Source organism: Macaca nemestrina, chromosome 12 (genome assembly GCF_043159975.1).
Source record: "Macaca nemestrina isolate mMacNem1 chromosome 12, mMacNem.hap1, whole genome shotgun sequence".
Taxonomy (NCBI): Eukaryota; Metazoa; Chordata; class Mammalia; order Primates; family Cercopithecidae; genus Macaca; species Macaca nemestrina.
This window is the reverse complement of record NC_092136.1, coordinates 70,560,918-70,582,760: the sequence shown is the minus strand read 5'-3', so window position 1 is coordinate 70,582,760 and position 21,843 is coordinate 70,560,918. Positions and strand designations below refer to the sequence as shown.

The following is a 21,843-nucleotide window of genomic DNA, read 5'->3' as shown; positions in this document are numbered from 1 at the left end:
ATAAGAAACACATGGTGAGCTCTAACTCTTTTTGCCAAGTCAATTGAAGTGGGTGTTCTATTTTGGAAATGGAGTCCTAGAGGTTTTCCTGCTGTTGAGTGTTTGGCTGGGTTTGTGATCCTCTCAGGGTGTTGGAAAGCCGTGTATAGGGATGGTAGCATGAGGGAAAACTGAGCGTGGAATTGAAGTTGCCTTTTGTTCGTGGGGATTGTCAGGGAGAGAGATTTCCCTAGCACCTGAAGCCAGAGCAGAGGGTGGATTTATTATATCTAGTCCAGGGATCAGCAAACTGTTTTTTCGTATAGCCTGCAAACTAAAAATGATTTTTAAATTTTTTTCTTTCATAATTGAGATTTTATTGGTTGAGGATCAGTACAGACATTTCAATTTGTACACAATTATTAATATACATACCGAAAATCTAAAAAGCCATGTATTGTAATTCTTTTTTTAAAGTTATTCCAGTGACTTTCCAGCTTAGAATTTGGAAGCAAATTGTCCTTAAGAGGCTATCAAGTACCGGCATCCTCACATGTTGATAAGCTGTTACATACGTCCTACCAATTCACAACTGAACAGCATGTACACTACATATTCAGATTTTTAATCTTTCACAGCACAGTAACCAAGTTATTAGGAAAACAGGACTACCACAACCAAAGATGTTACAGAGTGCACACAGTTCTGACAGGGAGAGCCATGATCAAGGAGTGGTTTTCTTTAGGAAACAAGTCTACCAAAAAACAACATAGAAGTAATTTAAAATGTTCAAGACATTAAATGCAGGACTGACTCCATATTGTCATTTAATATGCATTGTATTATAGGATATAAAAACTAACCCCCCATCTATCGAGTGTTAAGCTGACACCAAAGATAGTTAAAGCCTCCCTTAATTCAATATCCCACACTATTTTCTGGTTGTACCAAAAAATAAACAACCAGTGAATGATTGCACCTCTTAAAGCATTTACACTTAAAAATTGGGATGAGGTGGGATTCCCTCCTTCTAAAAAATGTTTCTAGAACTACTAAAAAACTTGTATTTACAAAATAGTTGATAAAAATATTCCTCTGGCTTGTACAAGAAGGGAGACAGGGACCACTGATAACACATGATGTGTGGTATTAATCAGACTTGGTTTCTTTCTCTCCTGCTTCATCAGAGGCTGGCCTCTCCTCAGTTTTCTTTTCCCTGTTTTCTGCAGGCAAATGTTCTTTAGTTTCTTGGTTAGCCACTTTGGCCTGTTTTCTCTTTGCTCCCGTTTTCCCTTTTGTTTGCACTTTTTTGTCTGAAGATTTATCCTTTGCTGCTACCTTTTTCTGCTTCGCTTTCACTTTTGCAGGAGCAGGTTTAGCAGACAACCGCGCCTATCTTCTCTCGGTCTCTTCCTTGGCGGCCCCTTTGGCGGAGCTGACCTTCCTCTTAGTCATCCTGGCGGCGTGGAGGGCGCCTGCGGGATGTCTGCGAAACGTGGCGCAGGGAGAGGCTCGGCGAAGCTGGGCTGCCTTGGCGAAGCTGGGCTGCCTGGTCACTGCCGCTCCTCCCACTGCCCGGCTGCTGAGACCCACAGCAAGGGTGATGGGAGAACCCTGATTTTTACATTTTAAAATAGTTTAGGGGGAAAACTAAAGAAGAATTTCAAGATGTGAAATTTATATGAAATTGAAATTTCAGAGTCCGTAAAGTTTTATTGGCATACAGCCACTCTCATTTGTTTACATATTGTCTGTTGCTGCTTTTACGCAAGAACAGCAGAGTTGAGTAGTTGCGACCACCAAGCATAAAATATTTACTGTCTGGCCCTTTACAGAAAAAGTTTATCTGGCCTAGTGTAACCTATCAATTAAAAAAAAAAAAAAACAGCTTCTTGGAGGAAGAATTCACATACTGTGCAGTTCTCCCATATAGTATACAATTCAATGGGTTTTAGTATATTCACAGATATGTGCAACTATCACCTCAGTCAATTTAAAAACATTTTTGTCACCTCAGAAATAAACCACATACACATTAGCTATTGTTCTCTCCCCTCATTTCCCCCAGCCCTAAGCAACCACGCTTGTACTTTCTCTTTCTGTAATTTGCCTATTATGGACATTTCATGTAAATACAGTCATATAATATGTGGTCCATTGTAACTGGCTTTTTTCACTTAGCGTGTTTTCAAGGTGCATTCATGTTGTATCAGTACTGCCTGTACATGTTCATGTATATATATCTGTATTTTATTTCTTTTCATGGCCAAATAATATTCTATTGCATGGACATACCAGTTTTGTTTAGCCATTCATCAATTTATAGACATCTGGTTTGTTTCACCTTTTGGCTATTATGAATACTGCTGCTATAGACATGTGTAAGTTTTTGTGTGGACATGTGTTTTATGTTTTGTTTGGATGTATACTTTTATTTCTCTTGGTACATACATATGAATAGAATTGCTGGGTCATATGGTAACTGTGTTTACCTGTTTTAGGAACTGCCGGAGTATTTTCCATATAAAAATGGTTCAAGTGGCTAAACCATTTTTACATTCCTGCCAGCAGTGTGTGAGGGATCTGATCTCTCCACATGCTCATCAACACTTGTTATTGTCTGACTTTTTGATTATAGTCATCCTAGTTGGTATAAAGTAATATCTCATTATGATTTTGATTTACATTTCTCTGATGACTAACGGTATTGAACATCTTTTCATGTGCTTAATGGTTATTTGTATATCTTCTTTAGAGAAATATTTTCTCAGATCCTTTGCTCATTTATTTTTTTATTATTATTTTTAAAATTTTCCATCTTAATTTTATATTCATGGGGTACATGTGCAGGTTTGTTACAAGGGTATATTGCATGATACTGAGGTTTGGGCTTCTATTGATTTTCTTATGCACATAGTGACCGTAGCATCCAATGGGAATTTTTTCAGTCCTTCTCCCTATCCCCACTCCTTTTGGAGACCCCAGTATCTATTGTTCACATCTTTGTGTTTATGTGTACCCAAGATTTAGCTCCCACTTGTAAGTGAGAACATACAATATCTGGTTTTCTGTGTCTGCACTAATTCACTTAAGATAATGGCATCCGGCTGCATTCATGTTGCTGCAAAGGATTTTCATTGCTTTTCATGGTCAATATGTACCACATTTTCTTTCTTGTTTTTTTTTTTTGAGTCAGAGTCTTGCTCTGTAACCCAGGCTGGAGTGCAGTGGCATGATTCTGGCTCATTGCAGCCTCAGTCTCCTGGGTTCAAGTGATCCTCCCACCTCAGCTTCTGAGTAGCTGGAGCTACGGGCATGCACCACTGCCTGGCTAATTTCTTTGTACTGTTTTGTGGATACAGAGTTTTGCCATGTTGCCCAGGCTGGTCTTGAACTCCTGGGCTCAAGCTCTCCTCCCACCTTGGCCTCCCAAAGTGCCTGGCCTGTACCACATTAATTAATGGCATCTAGGTTGATTTCATGTCTTTACTATTGTGAATAGTGCTGCAGTGAACATATAAGTGCACATATCTTTTTAGTAGAATAATTTATTTTCCTTTGGGTATGTATACAGTAATGGAATTGCTGGATCGAATGGTAGTTCTATTTTTAGTACTCTTAGAAATCTCCAGACTGCTTTCCACAGTGGCTGGACTATTTACATTTCCATCAACTGTATATAAGTGTTCTCTTTTCTCTGCAGCCTTACCAACATCTTTTTTTTTTTTTTTTTTTAAGTTTTCAATAATAACTTTGCGTCCTGGTACGGTGGCTCACACCTGTAATCCCAGTGCTTTGGGTGGCAGGCGGATTGCTTGAAGCCAGGAGTTTGAGACCAGCTGGGCCAACGTGGCAAAACTTGGTCTCTACAAAAAAATACAAAAATTAGCTAGGCATGGTGGTGTGTGCCTATAATCCCAGCTACTCAGGAGGCTGAGACATGAGAATGGCTTGAACCCAGGATGCGGGGGTTGCAGTGAGCTGAGATTGGGCCACTGCACTTTAGCCTGGGTGACAGAGTGAGACTCTGTCTCAAAAATTTTTTTTAAATAAAATTAAAAACCTTTGCTCATTTTAAAATTGGGTTGTCTTTTTGGTATTGAGTTGTTAAAGTTCTTTATATATTTTAGATACAAATCCCTTATGAGATGTGTGATTTGAAAATATTTTCTCCCATTCTGTGGGTTGCTTTTTTACTTTCTTGATCATGTCCTTTGAAGCACAGAAGTTTTTAATTTTGATGAAGTCCAGTTTATTTATTTTTTTGCTGTTGTTGCTGCTCATGCTTTTGAGGTCATGTCTAAGAAACCATTGTCAAATCCAAGGTTGTGATGACTTACCCCTGTGTTTTCTTCTAAGAGTTTTAAAGGCATCTGAAGCTTAATGTGCACCAAGCTGGATTCTAAATATTATCTCATCCAAAACTTGCTGTATACACTGCCTTCCTCATCTCAGTTGAAGGCAAGTCCATTGTTTCAATTGCCTGGGCAAAAAATATTCTAAATAATTCATAATTTTGTCAACTCCACATCTATTGGTAAATCCTGTGGGTTCTCCCTTTAAAATATATCCAAAATAGAATCATTTCTCACTATCATTCCACTGCAGGCACCAAGGCTCAGTAGTCTCCGAGCAGATAGCCTTATCTACATTTACTCTCAGTGTAGCAGCTAGAGAGCTTTTTCGAAAAACAAAACAAAACAAAACAAAAAAACGTAAACCAGATCATTTTGCTCTGCTCAAAACTTGTGATAACTTCATTTTTTGTTTGATGTGAAAGCCACAGTCTCCACAAAAGTTAGCAAGGCCCTCTGTGATCTGGTCCCCACTTATTCTGATCTCCTCTCTGACTTATATTCCCCTTGTGACTCACTGTAGCCACACTCTTTGGTGTTCCTTCATACTCTTTTGTATCCCTGCTTTAGGGCCTTGGTTCTAGCTCTTGCCCCTGCCTGGACTATCGTTTCCTTAGATATTTAGTTTATGCCCTCATATTTCCATATGAAATATACTTTGTGGCTGGGCATGATGGTTCATGCCTGTAATCCCAGCACTTTGGGAGGCCGAGGCAGGCAGATCACTTGAGGTCAGGAGTTTGAGACCAGCCTGGCCAACATGGTAAAACCCTGTCTCTACTAAAAATACAAAATTAGCCGGGCGTGGTGGCATATGCCTATAGTCCCAGCTACTTGAGAGGCTGAGGCAGGAGAAATGCTTGAACCAAGGAGGTGGAGGTTGTGGTAAGCAGAGATTGTGCCACTGAACTCCAGCCTGGGCGATGGAGGGACACTCTGTCTCAAAAAAACAAAAAAACAAAACAAAACTCCCCCAAAATATTCTTTGTCATTTGTCATACTTCATCTTATCAAAGAGACCTTTCTCAGACCACCCTATTTAATAATGAAATCTGCACCTCTACGCCATTCCTGGCACCTAGATCTTCATTATGAATCACTTTTTAAAATAATTTTTAAGAACTTATCATCTGGATTTTATTATTTAATCACTTATTGTTTTATTGTTTATTGCCTGTAATATAAAGTTTATAAGGGAAAGGGATCTGCTTTTTTCACTGCTATATCTCCAGTACCAAAACAGTACCTGGCTCAGTGTTGGTACTTTTTTGTACAGATTCAAAGTACTATCTGGGGTCACTTACTAGCCTCAAGAGCTTCCTTTAGTATTTTTTTGTAAGGTGTGTCAGTTAGCAATGAATTTTCTCAGTGTTTTTTTATTCCGGAATTGTCTTTATTTTTTACCTTCATTTTTTCACGAGAGTTTTGCCGGACATCCCCCTCACTTCAGTGAGCCCTTTGACTATGTTATCCCTTTGTCTTCTGGCATCCATTATTTTGGTGAGAAGTTAACTGTTAATCTTACTGGGGTTCACATGTGTGTGATGAGTCATTTTTCTCTTGCTGCTTTCAAAGTTTTCTCACTGCTTTTGACTTTTAGCATTTTACTTAATGTGTCTATTTGTAGATCTCTTTGCATTTATCGTATTTGGAGTTTATTAGATTTTCGTTATGGGTAGATTAATGTTTTTAAAAACACTTTGGGAGGTTTTTCAGCCATTATTTCTTTGAATATTTTTCCTTCTCCTTTTTCTTTCTTTCTTTCTTTTTTTTTTTTTTTTTTTGAGACATAGTCTCACTCTGTCACCCAGGCTGGAGTACAGTGGCACAATCTAAGCTCACTCCAACCTCTTCCTCCTGGGTTCAAGCGATTCTCGTGTCTCAGCCCCCCCCCCCCAAGTAGCTGGAATCACAGGCATATACCACCACACCTACATTAGTAGAGATGTGGTTTCGCCATGTTGTCCAGGCTGGTCTTTAACTCCTGGCCTCAAGCAGTCCACCCACCTTGGCCTCTCACAGGTGTGAGTCTTCCTGCTCCTTTTTATCTTCCCTTTCTGCTATTCGTATTATACATACATCGGTGTGATTAATGGTGTTCTACATTTCTCTGAGGCTCAGTTCATTTTTCTTCATTCCTTTTTCTCTATGTTTTTAGGATTGTATAATCTCTTATCAGTCTCTCTGGAAGTGTGCTTATTCTTTCTTCTCCCAGTTCAGATCTACTATTTAGCCCCTCTCCTAATCCACTTCAGTTATTGTACTTTTCAACTCCAGAACATCCATTTGGTTCTTTTTTAAAACAATAATTTCTGTCTCTTTATTGACATTCTTTATTTAATGCAACATTGACATCATGCATTCCTTTACCTCTTTAAAGATCATGATTTTCTTTTTTTTTTTTTGTCTTTGGACATATTTATAATGGCTAATTTGTAGTCTTTTTCTGTTAAATCTGACATCTGGTCCCTCTTACTGAGAGTTTCTGTTGCCTCCTTTTTTTCTGGTATGTGGGTAACACCTTCCTGTTTCTTTGTTTTTTTGTTTTGTTTTTTGTTTGTTTATTTGAAGCTGAACATTTTTGATAATATATTGTAGCAACTTTGGGTACTTGTCTGATTCCTCTGGGGCTTATGATTATTTGCTTGTTTGTTTATTTAATGACTGGCTAGATTGTTTAAGTGGTTGATCCCCCTCCTCCCACAGTGTAAATCCTCTGATGTTGCTCCTCAGAGGACTTTGGTATGCCCACAGTCATATTTGGATGATAATGGTTTGGGCAGAACTTTGTCTCTTTCCCTGGCCACACCCAGCTTTTTGGGTTCACTAATTGCCATATGATTGCTCTGCTCTTTTCAACAATGCCCTGAGGCATAAATTGCTTCCTAGACTAATCCAATTACATTAGGGTTCCTTTGAAGGGAAAGTTCCTGAGGTCATTGTTTGAAATTTGTTCTTTGTTGGTTTGTTTTTGGAGATAGAGTCCCAGTCTTTCACCCGGGCTAAAGTGCAGTGGCATGATGATGGCTCACTGCAGCCTCAAACTCCTGGACTCCATTGATCCTCCTACCTCAGCCTCGTGAGTAATTGGGACCACAGGTGTGTGCCACTGCACCTGGCCTTTTTTTTTTTTTTTTTTTTTTTTTTTTTTAAGTTCTGGTATATATGTGCAGGATGTGCAGGTGGCCTGGCTAATTTTTAAATTTTTTTGTAAAGATGGGGTCTCCCTATGTTGCCCAGGCTGGTGAAATTTGTTCTTACCCCAAGAGACTCCTCCCAGCTGTCTTTTTCCCTAGTTATCTCCAGCAAATTCTCTAGTCTACAGTTTAGCCTGTATCTCCAATGAATCTACTAATCTTTTCCTTTCACCACAACTTCTACTTTTTTGAGAGTATCCTACCCTTAGTCTTGAACTTCTCTACACTCTGTTGCAGATGAGGTCATTTTCCCTGGGAAGAGATTCAGAGCTCTTTGTTTTATAGCCTGCTTCCTCTGCCAGGCAAAATCTTTGAGTCATGGTTCTGGAGCTGGGGTCGGGGACAATGACATGCTTCTGAGTGACACCACCACTTTAGGAGCTGAGGACTTGGTGGAGGGGTGGCAGTAGCCTCAGGTCTTTTTGATTTGCTTCTCCCAGAGTGTAATAACAATCTTATGAGCCAGGGCAATGCCAGTTGTGGCTCCAGTATTCTCAGTGGCACTGCATCCAAGGTAAAGCTCCCGTCATATGAGTAGGGGTTAAACGGGACAAAAGAGGCCCACCTTTTAGCTGCACTCACTTACAACTTAGCCTCAGTAACATGTAGCTGGGGGAAGGATCAGAAATGCTAATATCCTGCTCAGAACATTCCAGGCAGCTAACCCTTCAACAGGGAGCTTGAGAGAGAAGGTCTGTGTTTTTAGCTGCCTCAGCGTGGAGTGGAGTTTCTGTGTCCTTGAGTTGGGAGAGGCAAGGCAGGGAACAGGTTAAATATTGTGGACTCTCGCTGTTCTTAGATTTTCTTGAGCATATGTTTCTTCATTGGCTGTGTGCCTTTACGACCATTTCCAGAAACTTTAAATGGTTGCTTTTGAAAAATAAGTTTCACTAGTTTTACTGGAGAGTGGGTCTGTGGAGCTTCTCATGCTGTCAAACTAGAAGTCCCTTCTAACCCATCAATTTTGTAACTGTCCTTTCTCATAATGCATTTTCTCCAGTGCTGTGCATTCATCCTATATAAATGTGGCAGTATTGACCCCAATTAAGAAGATAACCTCTTCCCTTTGGGGAAATATTTTCTAATTAGTGATCTATTTCTGTCCTCCTTTCATAAAACAAAGGTTCCCCAGACAGTAGTCCTTGGCTAGCTTGGATACTTTGGTTCTGACAGTTTGTAAGACTGGAGATGTTAGAGTTTCCCTGTATTTGCCATTCTGACCAGGTACCTGGCAAGCTGAAACTTTTAATGCTGCCTCTAGGATTTCACCTGTGTCATGTGCCCAGTGTTTTAGTGAGGCATCAATGATGATTCCATGACAAGCACTGAGCTTTCTCATTGACCTCAGAGGGATTCTCTGTATCTGTGTATGTGCCAGGTGCTGGCAATAAAGGAGTAAAAGGAAAGGTAATGTTGCTGCCTTTGAAGAAGTTCCCCTAGTGGTGGAGATAGCCATGAAACAGATAAGGACACTATAATTTATTAAGTGGATACAGTGAGGCACAATGGCTTGCACTTGTAGTACCAGCTACTTGGGAGGCTGAGGTGGGAGAATTTCTTGAGCCCAGAATTCAAGACCAGCCTTAGCAATATATCAAAACCCTGTCTGTAAAAAAAAAATAAATAAAATTTTAAGAGTGAACACTGTGATACAGTTGCAGAAGAGGATGCCCTAAGTCAGCTTTTCCCATGTTACAGTCACTGACACATAATCTGGATCTCAACAGATGACTAGGAGTGATAAGGAGAATGTTTTAAGTGAGGGAATAGCATGTACAAAGATATTGTACTGGTAAAAAGCCTGGTACTTTCAGAGAGTTTTAAGTAATTCATTATCATTGGGAATTGGGAATTCATTATCATTGGGAATGGGAGGAAGTGGCAATTGATGCATTGAGGAAGGCCAGCCCATAGAGGAGGGAGGGTCTTGCATAAAGTTGTAAAGTTTTGATTTTAAATGGAGTTAAAGCTTTAAAAGCTTTCAAAGAATCATAGAGTAGAACAGAAGGGACCTTAGAGGTTAGTAGACTACAATGTCTTGTCTTTACTGTCTCCATTTCTGACCTCTTGACACATGGACTTTATATAGCAAGCACTTAGAAAATATTCATTTTCTATCCCCTCTGTAGGTCTTCCTTACATATGAGGGATCATGCATCACTGTAATAGTGGGCCCTAGGATTGTACATTCTTAGTATCTTTAATCCTTCTTAAAACATATTACACACACACACACACACACACACACACACACACACACACACACACACAGAGGAGAGCTTATTTTTGTGCCAGGCACTATTCTAAGGTATTTAGTTGAATTTACTCATTTATGCTTCCCTCAACATGAGGGTTGTTAGGTTTTTGTGCTACTATCTTCATTTTACAAATGATGCAAGTTACACACTGAAACTAAGTGATGGAACGAGGATTCAAACCCAGGCAATGGGGTCTAGAATCAAACTCTAAAGTATCATGCTACATTGAATCCAAGCTAGTGTAACTCTCTGGCTCCTGGCTAAATATCTTTGTTTTAGATAGGCTGACAATTTGGGGACCTTTTTCTTTCTTCTATTCAATAGACAATTATGTCTTGACTAGCTATTGTAAGCTAAACTCTCTGCTACATGTTACAGGACAAACTCCAGAGACACTCCTTTAGTTATTTAATAACCACACACCCTGCTCTGTGCCAGGCCCTAGGCTTGGAGATGGGTTTATGGAGCTAAATTAATTATTCATTTATGTATTGCAGAAAATTTGCAAGATGCTGGGTGAAGAATAAATGATAAATAAAATATAGTCTCTATTTTTGAGTTGCTTAGGGAGAGTAAGAGGGGGATAATTAAATAGTAATCGTAGAATATTGGGATAAGTACTGTCATTGATGTATATGTACCCTGACAACTATGGGAACAAATAGGATAGGGCAATGAACTCACATGGGAGAGATCTAGAAAACTTCACAGAAGGCAGTGACTTTTTCTTTAATAGACAAAGAGTGGGAGAAAGCATTTTAAATGGAGCACCTTGTGCAAAATCTTGGGGGTATAAAAGATCATGGTTTGGTCAAGGAGCAGGAAATGGCTTGATGTGTCTAGAGCAGGCAACTTTTTCTGTAAAGGATTAGATAGTAATTATTTTAGACTTTGATAGCCATAGAGTCTCTGTTACAAATACTCAACTCTGCCTTTGTAGCATGAAAGCAGCCACAGAAAATATACATCAGTGCATGAGCCTGGCTATGTTTCAGTAAAACTTTATGAAAACTGGCTGGGCATGGTGGCTTATGCCTGTAATCCCATCACTTTGGGAAGCTAAGGCAGGAGGATTGCTTGAGTCTATGAGTTTAAGACCAGCCTGAACAATATGGTAAGACTCTGTCTCTACAAAAAATAAAGAAAAAATTAGCCCCTGTGCTTGTAGTCCAAGCTGCTCGGGAGGCTGAGGCAGGAGGATTGTTTAAGCCCAGGAGGCTGCAGTGAGCCATGTTCACGCCACTGCACTTCAGCATGGGCAATAGAGGGAGACTCAGTTTCAAAACCAACAAACAGCAAACTGGATTTGGCTTATGGACATAGTTTTCTGACCAATATCTGGTGTGTAAGGTGTCTGGTAGGGAGGGAGAGTGGCCAGGAAGGTCCCTAGGAAGTTAATATTGTAAAAGGCCTTGAATGTCAGGCCAAGAAGCTAAGACTTTATCTTGTAGGTAATGGGGAGCCATGAGATGTTAAGTAAGGGAATTGGGATAGATATTTACTTTAAGATTGTTCTGGTGTCCAATATGGTAGATAAACTGACAGAAAAGAGACTAGATGTACAAAGATAAGTGAGAAATGACTGCCCTATCCCTGCCCATGAGCAACAACTTCTGATCTCAGTGGAGACAGATATTTCACCCATGAAACATCCATGTCCTAGAACTCTGTAAATGACATTTAGAGCTATTGTACCTGAAATATGGTATGATTCCTTGCTAGATGTTCAAGAGGTGAATAAGAGTTGGTAAACTTTTCAGATCTGGAACATGTGACTTATGGGTTTGATATGGCTTGGTTCTCTGTACCCACCAAATCTCATGTTGAATTGTAATCCCCAGTGCTGGAGATGGGGCCTGGTAGGAGTGATTGGATTATTGGGGTGGTGTTCTCATGAATCATTTAGCACCATCCCCTCTTAGTGTTGTATAGTGAGTGAGTTCTCATGAGATCTGGTCCTTTAAAAGTGTGGTAGCACCTGCCCCCTCGCTCTCTCTTCCTCCTGCTCTGGCTGTGTAAAGTGTGTCTGTTTCCCTTTCACCTTCTGCCTTGATTGTAAGTTTCCCAAGGCCTCTCCAGAAGCAGAAGCTGCTATGCTTCCTGTACAGCCTGTGGAACTGTGAGCCAATTAAACCTCTTTTCCTTATAAATTACCCAGTCTCAGGTATTTCTTTTTTTCTTCCTTCTTTAATTTTTTTTTGGTGGAGTCTCACACTGTCACCCAGGCTGGAGTGCAGTGGCACAATCTCGGCTCACTGCAACCTCTGTTTCCTGTATTCAAGCGATTCTCTTGCCTCAGCCTCCCAGGTAGCTGGGACTACAGGCACAAGCCATGATGCCAGCTATTTTTTATGTTTTTAGTAGAGATGGGGTTTCACCATGTTGGCCAGGCTGGTCTTGAATTCCTGACTTCAAGTGATCTGCCCACATCTGGCTCCCAAAGTGCTGGGATTACAGGTGTGAGCCACTGTGCCTGGCCACAGGTATTTCTTTATAGCAGTGTAAGAATGGACTAATGTAGGGTTCTAAATCTTGTGGGCTGGTGGGGGGGGGGGTTGGAGAGCAGCAGAGAAAGTGGGAATGGAGGTGGTACGATTTGGTTTGGGAAATGTGGAAGGTAAGTATTAGGGAACGAGGTTGGAAAGGGGAGGGAAGAGTTATTGATTCTAAGGAAGATCCCAGGAAAGCCATCCAGATTGCTGTACCCAAAGGTGTGCTGCTCTTCTTCTGGCTTTATGTCAGTGAATTCTGTTCTCTGGTGAATCAAGCTGGCTGGGCCTGTTTTGTATTATAGAGAGATGTCTCCCCTCTTCTCTGCTCCCACTCTCACTACTTCACTACTGCTTAACACTTGGGATGGGTTTATGCCTTGTGCCACCTCCTGGGAGATCAGTTTTCTGGGCGCGTGGAACTAAATATACTCACTGACAGCTGGTGCCTTGGCTCTTTGGAGAGCTATTGAGCTGTATAGTTCTAGCCAATGCTACATTCTCCATGGTAAGGCAGGACTCTTGGGGAGCCTCCTTACGTCTTCCTGAGAGAAGAGCTGCTTGATCTAAGTGTGAAATAGTGAATCCCTTTAGTGGGATCCAAAAGCTGCCTCTTTAGCTTTGTTATTACCTTTTGTTACTTTTAAACTTTGTCTTAAATCAGACGTTCGCTATTAGCTGGATGTGGGACAGTGTTCAGAGTAAGATGTGGTAATGCCTACTTCAAGTATACTGGACATCAAAGTATATTTGATGTCAATATACTCAGTATTTTATTCTTGGGTGCTATACTTATGGCTGAGTAACTGGGAACTTCTGTTGGGAGTATATGGTTTGGCAGGGGAGATAGACATCTAATAAGACTGATAAAGGTATTCACAGGCATTATGGGAGCACAGAAGAGGCCACCTTTGATCAATAATCTTTTTCTGTTACTTTCCTCTCCTTATCTCACTCTCCTTCTAATAATAATCTCAATTAATATCTGAATTGTGCTTTCAAACTCATAATACTTTAGTGTACAATAGGAATTACAAACTATACCCCTGAGGGACCAGAGGGCATTGTAACTGAGTAATGTGGGCTGTATAAATGCATATGCATAAGTCTGTGAATGGTGAGAGCTGTGGGAAAATGGAGAGCACACGCCTCTTCGGAAGGAATAGCTCTGGCTGATTGTTGCCATGTAGTTATGTAATCCAAGAGCAGTTCTAAGAGATAGGGGATTGAGGCCTCCATTAGCTCCTTTTAGCACCAACTTCCCGACCTTTAAGATACCCCAAATTGTATAACATATATATATATTCATACACATATATAATATAAATTATACATATATAAATATATTTTATATATAGTCATATGCCACATAAGGGCATTCAGTCAACAATGGGCCACATATACAATGTGGTTCCATAAGATTGTAATATCATATTTTACAATATCTTTTTTATGTTTAGATACACAAATACTACTGTATTACAACTCCCTACAATATTCAGTACAGTAACATGTTGTATGGGTTTGTAGCCTAGGAGCAATAGGCTATTTCATATAACCTAGGTATGTAGTAGGCTATACACATCTAGCACACTCTATGATGTTGACACAATGATGCATTTCTTAGAATGTATCCCCATCATATGTCATAAGTGAGATGACAATTTTACCAGAGGCTAATTGATATAAACAAGAGTTAAGTTCCTATGTCATATTTCTGGTCACAAAAACATCACCAAACTTACAAATAAAGACCAAAACACTTACAATATGAAACACTGAAATAAATGTGAGCTATATGTACATTTAAGAAAGATTAATAAAAACAAGTAAGATAATTATTTACCTACTTATTTCAGTGCAGGGTTAGAGTGTCCAGAGCTTATCCTAGCAGCTCAGGGTGCAAGGTGGGCACCAACTCTGGATAGGACACCATTCCATTGCAGAGCATACCCACACACACACCCACACTCACTCAGGCTAGGACCATGGAGACATGCCGATTCACCTAAAATGCACATGTTTGGGACGTGGGAGGAAATCAGAGAACACAGAGAAAACCCATGCACACATGGGGAGAGCATGGAAACTTCACACAGACAGTAGCCCCAGCTGGGAATTGATTTATTTTTTTCATCAACATTATAAAGAAATGACTTGAAATAAATGGTATTATTTGAGGAGCTGCTGTATATATTTATTCTTTGATATGGACAATTGATTTTTTCCTTAGGTTTAAATAAAAGTTAATAAAAACATCTTCATAAAAAGTTGCATTTTAATATTAATTTGTGGCCGGGTGTGGTGGCTCATGCCTGTAATCCCAGCACTTTGGGAGACCGAGGCAGGCAGATCACTTGAGATCAGGAGTTCGAGACCTGCCTGGCCAACATGGTGAAACCCTGCCTCCACTAAAAACACAAAAATTAGCATGATGGTGGGTGCCTGTAATCCCAGCTACTCAGGAGGCTGAGGCAGAAGAATTGCTTGAACCCGGGGGTCAGAGGTTACAGTGAGCTGAGATCATGCCACTGTACTCCAGCTCGGGTGGACAGAGTGAGACTCCATCTCAAAATAATAATAATAATAAATAAAATTAATTTGTAATGAACAATCTTCATAAAAATAGTGTGCTTGCTATGCAAATGCAACCTCATGACAAGCCCCTTAGCTATCACTCTCCTTTTCCAATTAAATTGTTAGTCCTTAAGCCACTCCTGTATAAAATTCTAAAGTCATTGGAGCTTACTGTGGTTAGACATTTTTATTTTTTATTTTTTTGAGACAGGGTCTTGCTCTGTTTCCCAGGCTGGAGTGTAGTGGTACGATCATGGCTCACTGCAGCCTTAACCTCTTGGGTTCAAGTAATCCTCCCACCTCAGCCTCCCAAGTAGCTGGGACCACAAGCGCACACCACCACATGTGGCTAATTTTAAAATTTTTTGTAGAGATGGGGTTTCACTATGTTGCCCACACTAGTCTTGAACTGCTGGGCTCAAGCAATTTTCTCCCACCTCGGCCTCCCAAAGTGCTAGGATTTAAGGCATGAGCCATGGAGCCCAACCTCTTTTGATTTGTTTAAAAGATAGCCTGAGAAGGTGGACTTTTAATGAAATTTTCTGATTTTTTTTTTTTTTTTTTTTTTTGAGACAGAGTCTGGCCTTGTCATCCAGGCTGGAGTGCAATGGCATGATCTTGCCTCACTGCAACCTCCACCTTCCAGGTTTAAGCAATTGTCCTGCCTCAGCCTCCCAAGTAGCTGGGATTGCAGGCATGCGCCACCCTGCCCAGCTAATTTTTGTATTTTTAGTGGAGACAGGGTTTCACCATGTTGACCTGGCTGGTCTCAAACTCCTGACCTCAGGTGATCCACCTGCCTCAGCCTCCCAATGTGCTGGGATTACAGGCATGAGCCACTGCGCCTGGCCAAAATTTTCTGAGTTTTAAATTTAGGTTCAGCTGGTTAAAATGCTGTTTAAAGTGCAGGCCAGTAAAAGACACATGCAAAGGCAATTTATGACTTCTGCAAACATGTCTCATTTAATCCTTACTATACCCGAATGAGGGGCATTATTAACCCTAATTTTGAGAGGAAAATAGGCTCAGAAAGGCAAAGTAGCTTGCCCAAAAGTCACACCGCAAGTAAGTAGCCAGTTTCTATGGGTTCTGCCTTTCTTCCTTTTTTTTTAAAAAAATTATTATTATATACTTGAAGTTCTAGGGTACATGTGCACAATGTGCAGGTTTGTTACATAGGTATACATGTGCCATGTTGGTTTACTGCACCCATCAACTTGTCATTTACATTAGGTATTTCTTCTAATGCTATCCCTCCCCCAGCCCCCTACCCTCCAGCAGGCCCCGGTGTATGATGCTCCCCTCCCTGTGTCCATATATTCTCATTGTTCAACTCCCACTTACAAGTGAGAACATGTGGTGTTTGGTTTTCTGTCCTTGCAATATTTTGCTGAGAATGATGGTTTCCAACTTCATCCAAGTCCCTGCAAAGGATATGAACTCATCCTTTTTTATGGCTGCATAGTATTCCATGGTGTATACGTGCCACATTTTCTTTATCCAGTCTATCATTGATGGACATTTGGGTTGGTTCCAAGTCTTTGCTATTGTGAATAGTGCCACAATAAACATATGTGTGCATGTGACTATAGTAGCATGATTTATAATCCTTTGGGTATATACCCAGTAATGGGATTGCTGGGTCAAGTGGTATTTCTAGTTCTAGATCCTTGAGGAATCGCCACACTGTCTTCCACAATGGTTGAACTAATTTACACTCCCACCAACAGTGTAAAAGCGTTCCTATTTCTCCACATCCTGTCCAGCGTCTGTTGTTTCCTGACTTTTTAATGATCACCATTCTAACTGGCGTGAGATGGTATCTCATTGTGGTTTTGATTTGCATTTCTCTGATGGCGAGTGATGATGAGCATTTTTTTATGTGTCTGTTGGCTGCATAAATGTCTTCTTTTGAGAAGTGTCTGTTCATATCCTTTGCCTACTTTTTGATGGGGTTGTTTTTTTGTTGTAAATTTGTTTAAGTTCTTTGTAGATTCTGGATATTAGCCCTTTGTCAGATGGATAGATTGCAAAAATTTCCTCCCATTCTATAGGTTGCCTGTTCATTCTGCTGATAGTCTCTTTTGCTGTGCAGAAGCTCTTTAGTTTAATTAGATCCCATTTGTCTATTTTGGCTTTCGTTGCCATTGCTTTTGGTGCATAAGTCATGAAGTCTTTGCCCATGCCTATGTCCTGAATGGTTTGCCTAGGTTTTCTTCTAGGGTTTTTATGGTTTTAGGTCTGACACTTAAGTCTTTAATCCATCTTCAGTTAATTTTTCTATAAGGAGTAAGGAAGGGATCCAGTTTCAGCTTTCTACATATGGCTAGCCAGTTTTCCCAGCTCCATTTATTAAATAGGGAATCCCTTCTCCATTGCTTGTTTTTGTCAGATTTGTCAAAGATTAGATGGTTGTAGATGTGTGATGTTATTTCTGAGGCCTCTGTTCTGTACCATTGGTCTATATCTCTGTTTTGGTACCAGTACCATGCTGTTTTGGTTACCGTAGCCTTGTAGTATAGTTTGAAGTCAGGTAGTGTGATGCCTCCAGCTTTGTTCTTTTGGCTTAGGATTGTCTTGGCTATGTGGGCTCTTTTTTGGTTCTATATGAACTTTAAAGTAGTTTTTTTCCAATTCTGTGAAGAAAGTCAGTGGTAGTTTGATGGGGATAACATTGAATCTATAAATTACCTTGGGCAGTGTGGCCATTTTCATGATATTGATTCTTCCTATCCATGAGCATGGAATGTTCTTCTCTTTGTTTGTGTTCTCTTTTATTTCATTAAGCAGTGATTTGTAGTTCTCCTTGAAGACGTCCTTCACATCCCTTGTAAGTTGAATTCCTAGGTATTTTATTCTCTTTGTAGTAATTGTGAATGAGAGTTCACTCATGATTGGCTCTCTGTTTGTCTGTTCTTGGTGTATAGGAATGCTTGTGATTTTTGCACATTGATTGTGTACCCTGAGACTTTGCTGAAGTTGCTTATCAGTTTAAGGAGATTTTGGGCTGAGACGTTGGAGTTTTCTAAATATACAGTCATGTCATCTGCAAACAGAGACAATTTGACTTCCTCTTTTCCTAGTTGAATACCCTTTATTTCTTTCTTTTGCCTGATTGCCCTGTCCAGAACTTCCAATACTATGTTGAATAGGAGTGGTGAGAGAGGGCATCCTTGTCTTGTGCTGATTTTCAAAGGGAATGCTTCCAGTTTTTGCCCATTCAGTATGATATTGGCTGTGGGTTTGTCATAAATAGCTCTTACTATTTTGAGATATGTTCCATTGATACCTAGTTTATTGAGAGTTTTTAGCATGAAAGGCTGTTGAATTTTGTCAAAGGCTTTTTCTGCATCTACTGAGATAATCGTGTGACTTTTGTTGTTGGTTCTGTTTATGTGATGGATTACGTTTATTGATCTGTGTATGTTGAACCAGCCTTGCATCCCAGGGATGAAGCCAGCTTGATCGTGGTGGGTAAGCTTTTTGATGCGCGGCTGGATTTGGTTTGCCAGTATTTCACTGAGGATTTTCACATTGACGTTCATCAGGGATACTGGCCTAAAATACTCTTTTCTTGTTGTGCCTCTGCCAGGCTTTGGTATCAGGATGATGCTGGCCTCATAAAATGAGATAGGGAGGATTCCTTCTTTTTCTGTTGTTTGGAATAGTTTCAGAAGGAATGGTACCAGCTCCTCTTTGTACCTCTGGTATAATTTGGCTGTGAATCCATCTGGTCCTGGACTTTTCTTCGTTGGTAGGCTATTAATTATTGCCTCAATTTCAGAACCTGTTATGGGTCTTTTCAAAGATACAACTTCTTTCTGGTTTAGTCTTGGGAGGGGATATGTGTCCAGGAATGTATCTGTTTCTTCTAGATTTTCTAGTTTATTTATTTTATATTTTACATTATTTTATTCTCTTTGTGTAGAGGTGTCTATAGTATTCTCTGATGGTAGTTTGTATTTCTGTGGGATCGGTGGTGATATTCCCTTTATCATTTTTTATTGCATCTGTTTGATTCTTCTCTCTTTTCTTCTTTATTAGTCTTGCTAGCGGTCTATCTATTTTGTTGATGTTTTCAAAAACCAGCCCCTGGATTCATTGATTTTTTTTTTTTTTTTTTTTTTTTTGAGACAGAGTCTCTCTCCATCGCCCAGGCTGGAGTCAGTGGCATGATCTTGGCTTACTGCAAGCTCCGCCTCCCGGGTTCACGCCATTCTCCTACCTCTGCCTCCCAAGTAGCTGGGACTACAGGTGCCCACCACCATGCCCAGCTAATTTTTTGTATTTTTTTTAGTAGAGACGGGGTTTCACTGTGTTAGCCAGGATGGTCTTGATCTCCTGACCTCGTGATCCACCCGCCTTGGCCTCCCAAAGTGCTGAATTACAGGCATGAGCCACCGCGCCTGGCGGATTCATTGATCTTTTTTGAAGGGTTTTTTGTGTCTCTGTCTGCTTCAGTTCTGCTCTGATCTTAGTTATTTGTTGTCTTCTGCTAGCTTTTCGATTTGTTTGCTCTTGCTTCTCTAGTTCTTTTAATTGTGATGTTAGGGTGTTGATTTTAGATCTTTCCTGCTTTCTCTTGTGGGCATTTAGTACTGTAAATTTCCCTCTACACACTGTTTTACATGTGTCCCAGAGATTCTGGTATTTTGTGTCTTTGTTTTCATTGGTTTCAAAGAACATCTTTATTTCTGCCTTAATTTCGTTATTTACCCAGTAGTCATTCAGGAGCAGGTTGTTCAGTTTCCACGTAGTTGTGTGGTTTTGAGTGAACCTCTTAATCCTGAGTTCTAATTTGATTGCACTGTGGTCTGAGAGACAGTTTGTTGTGATTTCTGTTCTTTTACATTTGCTGACGAGTGTTTTACTTCCACCTATGTGGTCAATTTTAGAATAAGTGTGATGTGATGCTGAGAAGAATGTATATTCTGTTGATTTGGGGTGGAGAGTTCTGTAGATGTCTATTAGGTCTGCTTGGTCCAGAGCTGAGTTCATGTCCTGGATATCCTTGTTAATTTTCTGTCTTATTTATCTGTCTGATATTGACAGTGGGGTGTTAAAGTCTCCCATTATTATTGTGTGGGAGTCTAAGTCTCTTTGTAGGTCTCTAAGAACTTGCTTTATGAGTCTGGGTGCTCTTGTATTGGGTACATATATATTTAGGATAGTTAGCTCTTCTTGTTGAATTGATCTCTTTACCATTATGTAATGGCCTTCTTTGTCTCTTTTGATCTTTGTTGTTTTAAAGTCTGTTTTATCAGAGACCAGGATTGCAACCCCTGCTTTTTATTACTTTCCAGTTTTCTTCCCTTGCTGGCAAGAAGTTGTGTTCCTTTGGAGGAGAAGAGGCATTCTGGTTTTTGGAATTATCAGCCTTTCTGCTCTGGTTTCTCCCCATCTTTGTGGTTTTTATCTACCTTTGGTCTTTGATGTTGGTGACCTACGATGGGGTTTTGGTGTGGATGTCCTTTTTGTTGATGTTGATGCTATTCCTTTCTGTTTGTTAGTTTTCCTTCTAACAGGCCCCTCAGCTGCACATCTGTTGGAGTTGCTGGAGGTCCACTCCAGACCGTTTGCCTGGGTATCACCAGTGGAGGCTGCAGAACAGCAAATATTGCTGCCTGATCCTTCCTCTGGAATCTTTGTCCCAGATAGGCACCCGCCTGTATGAAGTATCTGTTGGTCCCTACTGGGAAGTGTCTTCCAGTCAGGCTACACAGGGGTCAGGGACCTACTTGAGGAGGCAGTCTGTCCATTATCGGAGCTCAAACTCTGTGCTGTAGAACCACTGCTCTCTTCAGAGCTGTCAGGCAGGGACGTTTAAGTCTGCAGAAGCTGTCTGCTGCCTTTTGTTCAGATATGCCCTGCCCCCAGAGGTGGAATCTAGAGAGGCAGTAGGCCTTGCTGAGCTATGGTGGGCTCCACCCAGTTTGAGCTCCTTGCCACTTTATTTACACTGTAGGCATAGAACTGCCTACTCAAGCCTCAGCAATGGCGGATGCCCCTCCCCCCACCAAGCTCCAGCATCCCAGGTCAATCTCAGACTGTTGCACTAGCAGCAAGCAAGGCTCTGTGTGCATGGGACCCGCCAAGCCAGGCACAGGAGGGAATCTCCTGGGTCTGCCGGTTGCGAAGACTATGGGAAAAGTGCAGTATTTGGGCAGGAGAGTACCGTTTTACCAGGTACAGTCACTCACGGCTTCCCTTGGCTAGGAAAGGGAAATCCCCTGACCCCTTGCACTTCCCGGGTGAGGCGAGGCCCCGCCCTGCTTCGGCTCACCCTCCATGGGCTGCACCCACTGTCCAACCAGTCCCAATGAGATGAACCAGGTACCTCAGTTGGAAATGCAGAAATCACCTGAATTCTGTGTTGATCTCACTGGGAGCTGTAGACCGGAGCTGTTCCTATTTGGCCATCTTGAAAGTGCACCAGGTTCTGCCTTTCTGACTCTTAAGGCCTGATTGTTGCAGCTTCATTTCTTTATTTTCTGAAGAGGTCCCATTCAGCATAAGTACCTTCCTTCAGGTAGAGCTTCTATTTGCCAGTTCCTCTTTTGGCATCATCTTCTCTCTGACCTTGTTTTCTGACCCTACTTGTTTTTTGTGTGCTTTGTGGCACCAGTAGGGTCTGTATGTGAGTCCCTGTGCAGATCTTCCTTGTACTTTTTTTCTGAATTTCTGTGCTCTCCACTTACCTCGGTGATCAGACTTGACTATAAAAATGAGTCTATTTCTTGTTGGTTTCCTATAAGCAGCTGGTATCTCATGTCAGATGGTTTCCATGAGTTATCTGATAATGGCAAAAAATCCCCTTCCTTGGAGATTTTGGCATTTCTGCTCCCAAGGCCTGCTTGTGATAACTGTCTCTCTAGTCTTAGATTAAGAGGTTCTAGGTTGGAGCCTATGAGGACCAAAGAAGGGTATATCTTGAAGAGCTTGATTAATCAAAACTAAAAAATCATGAGAACAGCAGATTTGATCTGTA

The 21,843-nt window shown here is 40.8% G+C and overlaps 1 protein-coding gene and 1 pseudogene across 5 annotated transcripts in view; one reads left to right on the top strand and one right to left on the bottom strand.

Annotated features, from left to right (window-relative positions):
* LOC105468677 (stromal interaction molecule 1) overlaps positions 1–21,843 on the top strand; it is a 218,198-nt gene that overhangs the window by 126,815 nt on the left and 69,540 nt on the right. The window lies entirely within an intron of this gene.
* On the bottom strand, positions 1,129–1,434 carry LOC112424457 (non-histone chromosomal protein HMG-14 pseudogene; annotated as a pseudogene).